The sequence below is a fragment of the Prionailurus viverrinus genome, chromosome A2 (genome assembly GCF_022837055.1).
Source record: "Prionailurus viverrinus isolate Anna chromosome A2, UM_Priviv_1.0, whole genome shotgun sequence".
In the NCBI taxonomy this organism is placed as follows: Eukaryota; Metazoa; Chordata; class Mammalia; order Carnivora; family Felidae; genus Prionailurus; species Prionailurus viverrinus.
The window spans coordinates 124,046,726-124,060,909 of NC_062562.1; the positions used below are offsets into that span (position 1 = coordinate 124,046,726).

At 40.1% G+C, this 14,184-nt stretch overlaps 1 pseudogene; it reads right to left on the minus strand.

Moving 5' to 3' along the window:
- Nucleotides 1-10,448: 10,448 nt before the first annotated feature.
- On the minus strand, nt 10,449-12,108 carry LOC125160409 (ribose-phosphate pyrophosphokinase 2-like; annotated as a pseudogene).
- Between the last annotated feature and the right edge of the window lie 2,076 nt (nt 12,109-14,184).

Sequence of the window (14,184 nt, forward strand, 5' to 3'; positions counted from 1 at the left end):
CACAGTTTTGTGCAACCATGAGCTCTCTATGGTTTCAAAACTCGCTCATCACCCCATTAAAACACCTTGCACCCATTTAAGAAGTCATTCTTCACTCGCCCTTACCCACATCCCCTGGTACCACTAATCTGCTTTCTGTCTCAGTGGATTTGCACATTCTGGATACATCATATGAAAGGAATCATACGTGACCTTTTGTGCCTGGCTTTTTTCACCTAGTGTAATGTTTTCAAGGTTTATCCATGTTGTAGCATGTATCAGCACTTCATTCCTTTTTATGGCTGAATAGTATTCCGTTGTGTGTATATACCACAATTTGTCTATCCACTCATCTGTTGGTGGACACCTGGGTTGTTTTCACCTTTTGATTATGATGAGTAATGCTGCTATGAACATTCTTGTACAGATTTCTATGTGGATCCCAGAATGTGTTTGATATGCCTCTTCACTCCTTCAGTTCATGAAGAATGCTTGACTGGAACAACTTCCATGAAAACTTCAGCAAGAAGGAACAAGATATTCTTAACGACAAAGGGACATTCTTTTTTGTCATTTTTAGTTCACTGAATGATTTTATTGAAAATGTTTAGCATAGTATTGAGAAACATCGTGTTCCATACAGACGCCAGAGTGTCACTATTCCTGGATATTGCCATCATACAGTATGGTCTAATATGAATGTCTGTAAATGTTTTTATATAATTTAAGTTTGGGATTCAATGACTTTTGCATGTTCTTATTTCCCTGACTCCTTTATTTGACGACATAGAGGCTGAGCCTCTCCTGATTCAACAGAGTTAGACATGATCAGAAAATGTGGTTGGTCTTTAGGACCAATGGGGAGCAAGAGCTGGGGAAGGCCTGGGATCAACTGATTACAGAGGCTCTTTATCAACTTGGTTGGGTAGCAATCTGAAAATCTTAAAATTTGGCCCCTGAATATGGCCAAATGCATACCAATTAAATCATAAATGTATATAAAATACTTTAAAATACAGAAGTGATGTTAAGTAATGGTAGAACAATACATTCTCAAGCCAGGGATAGACAGTGCAAACTTCTAACTCATGTTTTCTTTCTGAAGATCATTATTGTAAAACTAGTTCAGTATATTCTTAGACTCCAAATATCTCAAAGTCAAATGTTTATCTCTAAATCAACTGGTTTTAGCCATGTCAACATGTCTGTATTGAGAACAAACTGAGGGTGGATAGGGGCGTGGGGGAGAGGGGAAAATGAGTGATGGGCATTGAGAGGGCACTTGTTGGGATGAGCACTGGGTGTTGTATGTAAGTCAATTTGACAAATTTTTTAAATTTTTTTTTAAATTTACATCCAAGTTACTTAGCATATAGTGCAACAATGATTTCAGGAGTAGATTCCTTAATTCCCCTAACCCATTTAGCCCATCCCCCCTCTCACAACCCCTCCAGTAGCCCTCTGTTTGATCTCCATATTTAAGAGTCTCTTATGTTTTGTCCCTCTCCCTGCTTTTATATTATTTTTGCTTCCCTTCCCTTATGTTCATCTTTTCTGTGTCTTCAAGTCCTCATATGAGTGAAGTCATATGATATTTGTCTTTCTCTGACTAATTTCGCTTAGCATAATACCCTCCAGTTCTATCCACGTAGTTGCAAATGACAAGATTTCATTCTTTTTGATTGCTGAGTAATACTTCATTGTATGTATATACCACTTCTTTATCCATTCATCCATTGATGGACATTTGGGCTCTTTCCATGCTTTGGCTATTGTTGATAGTGCTGCTATAAACATTGGGGTGTATGTGCCCTTTCGAAACAGCATCCCTGTATCCCTTGGATCAATACCTAGTAGTGCAATTGCTGGGTCGTAGGGTAGTTCTATTTTCAATTTTTTGAGGAACCTCCATACTGTTTTCCAGAGTGCCTGCACTAGCTTGCATTCCCACCAGCAATGCAAAAGAGATCCTCTTTCTCCACATCCTCACCAACATCTGTTGTTTCCTGAGTTGTTAATGTTAGCCATTCTGACAGGGTGAGATGGTATCTCATTGTGGTTTTGATTTGTATTTCCCTGATGATGAGTGATGTTGAGCATTTTTTCATGTCGCTTGGCCATCTGGATGTCTTCTTTGGATAAGTGTCTATTCATGTCTTTTGCCCATTTCTTCACTGGATTATTTGTTTTTTGGGTGTTGAGTTGGATAAGTTCTTTATAGATTTTGGATGCTAACACTTTATCTGATATGTCATTTGCAAACATCTTCTCCCATTCTGCCGGTTGCCTTTTATTTTGCTGATTGTTTCCTTCACTGTACAGAAGTTTTTATTTTGATGAGGACCCAATAGTTCATTTTTGCTTTTGTTTCCCTTGCCTCTGGAGACGTGTTGAGTAAGAAGTTGCTGCGGCCAAGATCAAAGAGGTTTTTGCCTGCTTTCTTCTCGAAAATTTGATGGCTTCCTGTCTTACATTGAGCTCTTTCATCCATTTTGAGTTTATTTTTGTGTATGGTGTAAGAAAGTGGTCCAGGTTCATTCTTCTGCATGTTGCTGTCCAGTTTTCCCAGCACCACTTGCTGAAGAGACTGTCTTTATTCCATTGGATATTCTTTCCTTCTTTGTCAAAGATGAGTTGGCCATATGTTTGTGGGTCCAATTCTGGGTTCTCTATTCTATTCCACTGATCTGAGTGTCTGTTCTTGTGCCAGTACCATACTGTCTTCATGATTACAGCTTTGTAGTATAGCTTGAAGTCTGGGATTGTGATGCCTCCTGCTTTGGTTTTCTTTTTCAAGATTGCTTTGGCTATTCGGGGTCTTTTCTGGTTCCATACAAATTGTAGGATTATTTGTTCTAGCTCTGTAAAGAATGCTGGTGTTCCTTTGATAGGGATCGCGTTGAATACGTAGATTGCTTTGGGTAGTATCGACATTTTAACAATATTTGTTCTTCCTATGCAGGAGCATGGAATCTTTTTCCATTTCTTTGTGTCTTCTTCAATTTCTTTCATCAGCTTTCTACAGTTTTCAGTGTATAGATTTTTCACCTCTTTGGTTAGATTTATTCCTAGGTATTTTATGGGTTTTGGTGCAACTGTAAATGGGATCGATTCCTTGATTTCACTTTCTGTCACTTCATTATTGGTGCATAGGAATGCAACCGATTTCTGTGCATTGATTTTATATCCTGCAACTTTGCTGAATTCATGAATCAGTTCTAGCAGTTTTTTTGGTGGAATCTTTTGGGTTTTCCATATAGAGTATCATGTCAGCTGTGAAGAGTGAAAGTTTGACCTCTTCCTGGCCGATTTGGATGCCTTTTATTTCTTTGTGTTGTCTTATTGCAGAGGCAAAGACTTCCAATAACGTGTTGAATAACAGTGGTGAGAGTGGACATCCCTGTCTTGTTCCTGACCTTAAGGGGAAAGCTCTCAGTTTTTCCCCATTGAGGATGAAATTCGCATTGGGTCTTTCATATATGGCTTTTATGATCTTGAGGTATGGTCCTTCTACCCCTACTTTCTTGAGGGTTTTTACCAAGAAAGGATGTTGTATTTTGTCAAATGCTTTCTCTGCATCTACTGAGAGGATCATATGGTTCTTGTCCTTTCTTTTATTGATGTGATGAATCACATTGATTGTTTTACGGATATTGAACCAGCCCTGAGTCCCAGGTATAAATCCCACTTGGTTGTGGTGAATAATTTTTTTAATATATTGTTGGATCCTGTTGACTAATATCTTGTGGAGGATTTTTGCATCCATGTTCATCAGGGAAATTGGTCTGTAGTTCTCCTTTTTAGTGGGGTCTCTGTCTGGTTTTGGAATCAAGGTAATGCTGGCTTCATAGAAAGAGTTTGGGAGTTTTCCTTCCATTTCTATTTTTTGGAACAGCTTCAAGAGAATAGGTGTTACCACTTCCTTAAATGTTTGGTAGAATTCCCCTGGAAAACCATCTGGCCCTGGACTCTAGTTTGGGGGGAGATTTTTGATTGCTAATTTGATTTCTTTACTAGTTATGGGTCTGTTCAAATTTTCTATTTCTTCCTGTTTCAATTTTGGTCATGTATATGTGTCTAGGAATTTGTCCATTTCTTCCAGATTGCCCATTTTATTGGCATATAATTGCTCATAATGTTCTCTTCTTATTGTTTTTATTTCTGCTGTGTTGGTTGTGATCTCTCCTCTTTCATTCTTGATTTTATTTATTTGGGTCCTTTCCTTTTTTATCAAACTGGCTAGTGGTTTATCAATTTTGTTAATTCTTTCAAAGAACCAGCTTCTGGTTTCATTGATCTGTTCTACTGTTTTTTTGGTTTCGATAGCATTAATTTCTGCTCTAATCTTTATTATTTCCTGTCTTCTGCTGGTTTTGGGTTTAATTTGCTGTTCTTTTTCCAGCTCTTTAAGGTGTAAGGTTAGGTTGTGCAACTGAGATCTTTCTTCCTTCTTTAGGAAGGCCTGGATTGCTATATACTTTCCTCTTATGACCACCTTTCCTGCATCCCAGAGGTTTTAGGTTGTGGTGTTATCATTTTCATTGGCTTCCATGAACTTTTTAATTTCCTCTTTAACTTGTTGGTTAGCCCATTCATTCTTTAGTAGGATGTTCTTTAGTCTCCAACTATTTGTTACCTTTCCAAATTTTTTCTTGTGGGTGATTTCGAGTTTCATAGTGTTGTGGTCTGAAAATATGCACGATATGATCTCGATCTTTTTGTATTTGTTGAGGGCTGATTTGTGTTCTAGCATGTGGTCTATTCTTGAGAACATTCCATGTGCACTGAAGAAGAATGTATATTCTGCTGCTTTAGGATGAAATGTTCTGAATATATCTGTTAAGTCCATCTGGTCCAGTGTGTCATTCAAAGCCATTGTTTCCTTGTTGATTTTTTAATTAGATGATCTGTCCATTGCTGTGACTGGGGTGTTGAAATCTCCTACTATTATGGTATTACTATCAATGAGTTTCTTTATGTTTGTGATTGATTTATATATTTGGGTGCTTTCACATTTAGTGCATAAATGTTTATAATTGTTAGGTCTTCTTGGTGGATAGACCCTTTAATTATGATATAATGTCCTTCTTCATCTCTGGATACAGTCTTTATTTTAGAGTCTAGATCATCTGATATAAGTATGGTTACTCCAGCTTTCTTTTGTTGACCATTAGCATGATAGATGGTTCTCCATCCTCTTACTTTCAATCTGAAGGTGTCTTTAGGTCTAAAGTGGGTCTCTTGTAAACAGCATATAGATGGATCTTGTTTTCTTATCCATTCGGTTACCCTATGTCTTTTGATTGGAGGATTTAGTCCATTGACGTATAGAGTGAGTACTGAAAGATATAAATTTATTGCCATTATGTTGCTTGTAGAGTTGGAGTTTCTGCTGGTGTTCTCTGATCATTTCTAGTCTTTGCTGTTGCTTTGGGTCTTTATTTATTTATTTGTTGTTGTTGTTGTTGTTGTTTTCATCTTTTCTCCCCTCAGAGAGTTCCCCTTAAAATTTCTTGCAGGGCTGGTCTAGTGGTCACAAACTCCTTTCATTTTTGTTTGTCTGGAAAACTTTTTATCTCTCCTTCCATTTTGAATGACAGCCTTGCTGTGTAAAGAATTCTTGGCTGCATATTTTTCTGATTCAGCACATTGAATGTATCCTGCCACTGCTTTCTGGCCTGCCAGGTTTCTGTGGATAGGTCTGCTGCAACCGTGATCTGTCTTCCCTTGTAGGTTAAGGACTTTTTTTCCCTTGCTGCTTTCATGATTCTCTCCTTGCCTGAGTATTTTGTGAATTTGACTATGATATGCCTTGTTGATGGTCGGTTTTTGTTGACTCTAATGGGAGTCCTCTCTGCTTCCTGGATTTTGATGTCTGTGTCTTTCCCCAGGTTAGGAAAGCTTTCTGCTATGATTTGCTCACATAAACCTTCTACCCCTATTTCTCTCTCTTCCTCTTCTGGGACCTCTATGATTCTGATGTTCCTTTTTAATGAGTCACTGATTTCTCTAATTCTTAAATCGTGCTTTTTTGCCTTAATCTCCCTCTTTTTTTCCTGCTTCAGTATTCTCCATAAGTTTGTCCTCTATATCACTGATTCTCTGTTCTGCCTCATCCATCCTTGCCGCCATGGCCTCCATTTGAGATTGCAGCTCAGTTATAGCATTTTTTATTTCATCCTGACTAGCTTTTACTTCTTTTATCCCTACAGAAAGGGATTCTAATCTATTTCCAACTCCATCTAGTATTCTTATCATCATGATTCTAAATTCTGGTTCAGACATCTTGCTTGTATCTGTGTTGGTTAAGTCCCTGGCTGTTGTTTCTTCCTGCTCTTTCTTTTGGGGTGAATTCCTTCATTTCACCATTTTGAAGGGAGAAACGGAATTAATGAGGAATTAATGAGAAACGGAATTAATAAATGAATTAATTAATTTAAAAAATTAAAATTAAATAAATTAAAATTTAAAAATATTAAAATTTAAAAAATATTAAAGTTAAAAAATTAAAAACAAACACACACACACAAAATCGAATAAATGATGCTAGATCCTAGGTGTGTTTTGGTCTGCGTGTTGAAAGAGGCTTGATAGATTAGAAAAAAAAAAGAGGAAAGAAAAAAGAAACAATGAGAAATAAATCATTTGAAAATTTGAAAAAATGAATACACTGAAGTAGACTAAAATGAAATGATGGAAGTAAAATAGAATTTGAAAAAATTTACACAAAAGTAAAAAATATAGTAGAAAAAAATTAAAGAAAAATATTTTTAATAAAAATTGAAAATAAAAATGAATTTTTTTCTCTTTCCATATTCAAGAAAATAGAAAATAAATGAAAAGGAAAAAAGAAAAAAGAAAGAAAGAAAATTGAAAAGATGGACCAGCGAACAGACTGAAATATGACTGAAATTACTTCTTTCCCCTAGAAGTCAGACTATGAAGCATTATATAGTCCATAAACAAAGAAGGCAGAAGAGACTTGGGGTCCTGAAAGTGAGGTTGGCCCACTTGGATGGGGCTTAGTGTAACAGCTTTGTTCTCCACTAGATGGCGCTGCTTAGCTTACTGGGGCGGCTTGTTGTGATGCTTGTAGGTGTGTATACGCATGTGCATGAGCCATGAAAATGGCGTCACCCAGCAACCCAGTCTCTAGTATCGGAACTCTGTTCTCACCGATCCGCAATCACACACCCGTCCTTTGTATCTGGCTTCATCCGCTCCCCGCTTTTACACAGTCCGTGACCAAGCCCCAGGCAGCACCTCCCTCCTGAGTTTTGTCTCCGATGTGGCTGTTTTTCCCAACCCCTTCCTTACTTCTGAGGGACTATGGTTTTGACCCTTTCCGCCCCTCTGCAGAGGGTCTCACCAAGCAATGGCTATGTGCCGGCCGCACCCAGGAACGTTGGCAAGTCCGTGCTGTTGCCGATGTCCAGAGACTGTGGCCAGGTGCCAGCCCGCCCCAGAAAAAGTTCACGAGACAGTGTAGCAGCAGCGTTTCAGGGATTATGGAAAATCACAAGGCACGTCTGGCATCAGGCTTCACCCACAACGACCCTGTTCCAGCACCAGCGAATGTGGTTGTTCTCTGGGGTCTGCTGGGGTCTCTGTGACTGTGGGCAGCCACAGTCTCCGCCAGATGTCCTCCCAGCAAGGGAACCGCCTGTCCCGTGTGGCCCGAGGACCGCCCGGACCCCACTCTGCTCCTGGGGATTCGCCCTTCCCACCAGAGCACCGCCAGGTATGGAGCTGCGGCGTTTCAGACTCTGCCCTCCCCTGTTTACAGTCTTAATGGAAGTTAAACCTTCTCCTTTCTCCTTTCTCCCTTTTTAGTTCAGTCCCTGAGGCTGTTTCCACTTTTCCACTTTCTCTCCAGATGCTTTTTGGGGGTGTGCTTTTCCTGTATCCCCCCCACCCCCGTCTCCGTCCTCTCTCCACACACAAAACTGGCTCCCTGCCCTCCGCGGCTTCTCTCTCCCTCAGTTTACCTCTCTGCGCCTTGTATGTGCTGAATTCTGTGGTTCAGGTTGTGTAGATTGTTGTGTGAATCCTCAGATCAGTTTTCTAGGTGTGCAGGATGGTTTAGTGTTGGTCTGGCTGTATTTCATAGACGCGAGACACACAAAAAACTTCCGTGCTGTTCTGCCATCTTGACTCCTCCTTGATAATAAATTATATTTAAAAAAAAAACATGTCTGTATTGGCATGTCAGATGTCTTCATAAACAAGTCAAAAACTACATTTCCATTTCTCCAAGGAAAGATATTCAAACGCAGAATTCATGTATTTCTCAAAAATAATAAATACTACACGGCTTCAAAACATGGTCCTTTTGGGGCGCCTGGGTGGCTTGGTGGGTTGGGTGTCCGACTTCGGCTCAGGTCATGATCTCACGGTCCATGAGTTCAAGCCCTGTGTCGGGCTCTGTCCTGACAGCTCAGAGCCTGGAGCCTGTTTCAGATTTTGTGTCTCCCTCTCTCTGACCCTCCCCAGTTCATGCTCTGTCTCTTTCTGTCTCAAAAATAAATAAAAGTTAAAAAAAAAAAAACCAACATGATCCTTTCATCATGCTAAACCAATTCTTTCCAGATATACATTGTTACATTGTTATGCTTGTCAGATTTAAATAAAGTTCTCATTTGAAAGCTCCACACCTTGTCTTCAATAACAACTAAACGCTACTTGCTAGCTTTAATTTTGACCTCTTACTATATCGAGTTTAAAACTGCAAATGGTGGTGCACCTGGGTGGCTCAGTTGGTTGAGCATTCAACTTCAGCTCGGGTCATGATCTCACGGTTCATGACTTCGAGCCCCGTGTCGGGTTCAGTGATGAAAGCTCAGAGCCTGGAGCCTGCTTCAGATTCTGTGTCTCCTTCTCTCTCCGCCCCTCCCTCCACTTGCACTCTGTTTCTCTGTCTCTCAAAAATAAATAAACATGAAAATAAAAATAAATAAATCTGCAAATGGTATTCAAATCTCCTTGCTAACTAGCTTGGATTTTCAATTCAGAACTTAGATCAGAGATATACTGTCTCCCTTATGAAATTAGAGCAGAAGGGAGGTTCCCAGGCTTTGTCTAGCCAGGCAAATCCCCACCTTTCTTTTTGATCTGAATTATTTAGGTTGCATATTCCAGCCAATATTTATCTAAAGTTCAACTTTTCTCTGTGGCAGTAGAGCATTTCACTTAGGGAACTGTTGTATATTATCAGCCTGTGGGTCACATAATCCGCAGTGAGATTTTCTCCATCCTCTCTTTTGGCAATTTTTGAACATTATCCCAATGGAACAATTAAGGTTTACTTATTAATACTTTTTCTTCACTTTCTCTTACCTATATCTTTCAGACAAAATCTGCAGTTAAAATAATCATTTGCTTAACAGACTTGCTGCTTCAGAATACAAAAAGCAAATAGGTATTTAATATGAATGAAATATATACAGAAAGGGGATAGTGTTTAAATATGCCTTTAGAAGCACTCATAACAAATTCATCTACTTCTTATATCAAAAACCAAAATAAAAGATCAGACTGAATAAGTGTTGATGGATTTAAGGTAGTCTTTATTTTGAGGAAAATCCACAATGTAAAACGATTGAGGAAAAAATGATGCATATATTAGAGCACACCTCAAAAAACTAAGAAATACTGGACAGCTTCCAGCTTCAATTTGCAACCCACTAAGGAAGTCAGAAATTGCTCATCAATTTGATGATAAGTTTGAAGAGAGTAGCTCTATTGCTGGACAGAACTTTGGGATTTTAAGACTTAGAAGTTGAAGTAAGTGTGGGTACTTACCACGTGTTTTTAGAAGTGGTAGTTTTAAAAATTGCGGTGATGTCCCGGTTGGATTAGAGGTAACTCATAAAACTGCATTTATTTATGATTACATTGCCTGATTTGTTTAACTCCTATGAGAAAATAAATGATTCACTGGCATTTTTAGCTAAATGAAATTTGGTTTAAATTAAGCAAAATAGCTAACTGGTTTATTTGAACCCTGAAAGTTAACATTCGGGATATTTCATGATTTTCTAATGTACACTTGAAAGGAGAGAGCTAATTTGGGCTTTACTTGAATGTTCATAATATTATTATTACATGTAAACTAGTACACAAAGTGCTTTCATAGGAAGCTATCTTTGACAACCTCAGAAGTATGTAAAATATGAATTTCCTCAAGGGGATTATATTGTATAAGAAAATTGTGCAATTATATGATTGTGGCCTAAGACTATCATAAGAACAAAGGTAAAAGTTCCCCATCACAACAAGACAAAATGGCACCAACACTTCTTTTTGTTGTTGTTTTAATGTTTATTTTTTTATTTTGTGAGAGAGAGCATGCACGCAAGGGACGGGCCGAGAGAGAGAGAGAAAGAGTCCCAAGCAGGCTCCGCTCTATCAGTGCTTAGCCCAATGTGGGGCTCAATCTCACGACTGTGAGATCATGACCTGAGCTGAAATCAAGAGTTGGATGTTTAACCAACTGAGCCACGCAGGCGCTCTGACACTGACATTTCTCATTCAAGTTCGATTAAAAACCAAACGAGCATTCCTGTATCCCTAGCCACTGTTTCCTAAAACCACAAAGATACGTTCCAAGGCTTAAAACAGAGATCTGATGCTTTAATAGTCATCATTCTATATTTTACTGAATTCTGAAGTGAAAAAAAAATTTAATTCAAGATATCACGTATGAAATCATAATATCGTGGAGATATGAAGGGCCATGGCTAAACAAGTGGGAGACACGCACCATTGTCTGCCCTTCTGATTGCCTCAGCCAAAATCATTGAAACACCCGTAACTTGCATCTTAGAGCAATGTTTTGTTTTGTCCTCTTGTAGAATGGTCTCTGTGATGTTGATAGCTACAGAGGCAGCATTATTAATTCTGGAAATAGCTGGCCCAGAGAAGATCCCATGAGTAAAGATGGCATAAACTTTAGTGGCTTTGGTGTAGCATGGCTTGATTGCAGTATATAGCATATGTTGTCCACAAGGATGGCTACCTGATCTTTAATTAAGCACCAATCCGAATCATGCTGCCCACCTCCATGGTTCTCCTTCTTTCTCTGTGTGCCAAGGCCAACACCACATTCAGTCTGTCCATGAACGATGCAGCCTCCTGCTTTGGGAGAAATGACAACACACATCCTCTGGTCGGCAATATTCTCTTGTTTCTCCATGTGAGTCACTCACAGGGATGGCAAAGAAGTCCTGGATGAGCAGCATGTAGGCCCACGGTAGTGATGTGATCTGCCCCAGCTACTGGAAGCACAGAATTATTTGGGAACATAGTACTTCTGGAGGTCATCCCAGGAAGCAAGTGGGGGAGCAGAGAAGTATGTGACGGGATGTGTTAATGCTGCTATGACAGCTAGGGCTCCACCCCATTGAGATCCCTCCAGGAGACTGAGTAGAACACACCTGAGAATTACCCCTACCGAGAAGCAAGAGAGCTGGAATTTTTATCCATCAGCTCCTGTCCCCGTTAGTCAAGAGTCACTCTTGGGGGCAGTAACTTCCAGGCATAGCATGTGCATGAGGCCAGAGAAAACTTTCAAACAGAATCATGTGCTTGAGTAGGTAATTGATGTGACACAGAAGCTGACCACCCAAGTTAAAAGTGACCTCCATGGTGGTCCAAGGGGCTATTGCAGGGGGCACTGACAGCATCTTTTACAGTTCCCAGAACCCACTCTACAGGCCGACCCCTCAACTTCCACAACTCAACCACAATCTCCTCTCTCAGATGTTCTTGGTGTCTATTTTAACTAGATTTTATCTGGATTGAAACAGTGATGGGGTGGGGAATGGTTTCCCCGTAGTGTGCATTGGGCTAGCCCCCAGCAATAGTTCAGGAAAGGACAAGACCTAACATGTGTTAAATACCCACTAACCCACTATAGGCCAGATTCTATACATACAAAGACTCAGGGTGATGCTCAAAACAGCCCTATGACATACATAATATCCTCCCAATTCTATATATGTATACATATCCATACACATACACATATACATATGAAAACTGAGACCTGGAGAGACAAGTAACTTTCTCCATCTCGAATGGCTAGAAAGTGACAATGCCAACAAGCAAACCAAGTGTGCTTAACTCCAAAACCTCCTGCCTTTTCCTCCTAACACATAAAGAGAAACCAGAGTCTCTTCACCTCTCAGGAAAAACATTTCCCCTAGATCAAGAGACCCCGCTTAAATAATTCCTGAAAACTTCAGAAAGCTCCAGTTCTCCCAGAGCTTAGCGTGAAATAAACCTGACTGCCCAGCAAAACATCTTTTACTAATACTGAAATTGTACCTGACCCCTGAACTACATAAACCATTCCTTAATACACATCCACTCAACACAAAGCCCTTTACATATCAGGCTTTGAGTTTGTATGAGGAGGAACTGCTGTGGAACAGGCCACAGGACAGAAAGCTACATGACCTCCCTCTAGGGGGACATTTCCCAGAAATTCAGCACCTATTAAGTGGAAAGAATCGGGGTGACGTGTGTGTGGCAGTATTTTCACGGGTCCATCAAGCAACTTTTAAAACACTATGCCCAACACCTTGGTGGCGTTTTAGAAAGCTTCAGTGCCTTGGCATAGTCTGTCCCCACTACCTGGAATGCTTTTCCCCTTCCTGGGAAAACAACCACTGAAACTCAGCTCAATGATTACCTTTTCTGGAAAGCCTTTCCTGACCCCCTCCTAATGGAGGTGATCACTCTCCCCTTCCCTTTGTGCACCTACAGTCCCCTCTTTCCATTCCACCTCTAGCTGTCCATAGGGGCTCATTTGTGGTCCCCATCGCTATGGAAAATCCCTTAAGATTCTGCAATCTCCACCTGTAGTAATGTGAGCACCCAATCTGGATCTAGAAGAAAACCTGGGCCAAACCGTCCCACTGAGCATATCACTTCTTTCCTGTCCTTTTCTCACCCCTTTGCTGGCACAGGTTGCCTCTTGCCTGACTCAATTTTCTCCACTAATTAAATGTCACATTTCCAGCAGCAATCACCAAGAGATGCTCTCCAGGCAATTCAGTAGAGGCAAAAATAAGGTCCTTCCCATTTCTTACTACCCTCTTGAGATGTTGATGGTGAGGCTGACTATAACTAATGACAAATAATAGGGTTGCCATGAGGAAGTATTAATGTGGCCCATGGCTCAAGGAGCAGCAATTAGGAGACAAAATGTCTTCCTTGCTTCCCACTCCCACCCCCTCCCCCGTCCACATGTTCCAAAAGCTAATGTATTCATCACACTGTATCACACTTAGGAGATCCCTCCTATCTTTCTGGCCAAGCAGGGAGCTTCTGAAAGGCAGACACAAAGTAAGTGCTCGACAAATGTTAGCTTTATTAATGAATTAATGATAACTATGAACAAAATTTGAAGTCTCCCTGCTTCTTTCATTCCAAACTTAAAACTAATTGCTTTGTAAGTTCAGCCATTTTCTGATTAATAAAGGCCACTTTCTCAGTCTCATCCTAAAAATAAAAAAGCTTCCTACTCTGTTGCCACCACTTAATTCAACAAATATCTTTCGAGTCCCTTTGCCCAAGCACTGTGCTTTGTGATAAAAACTTCAAAGATAACTAAGAGCGCAATTCTCAGAGGAAATGTTATGGACTAAGTGGCAGGTAGCTTAAATTGTTGAAATGGAATTGCTGTGATGGAAAAATGATTAAAAAATAAGTTGATCCAGAGTCTATTTTTTTTTTAATTTTTTTTTTCAACATTTATTTATTTTTGGGACAGAGAGAGACAGAGCATGAACGGGGGAGGGGCAGAGAGAGAGGGAGACACAGAATCGGAAACAGGCTCCAGGCTCTGAGCCATCAGCCCAGAGCCTGACGCGGGGCTCGAACTCCCGGACCGCGAGATCGTGACCTGGCTGAAGTCGGACGCTTAACCGACTGCGCCACCCAGGCGCCCCCAGAGTCTCTTTAAATAGTAGTGATAACTACTGCCATTTATTGAGCACTTACTATATGATTGAAACTATACTGGATGCTTTACATATATTATCTTCATTAATTTTTACAATTCTAAGAGGTGGTTATTCTTCCCAAATTACAAATGAGCGAATTGAGGCCAAAGACAGTAAGTAGCCACCTAAATTCACACAACTAATAAAGGACTGATTGGGATTAGAGTCCAGGTAAATCTGATTCTGGAGCCCTTGT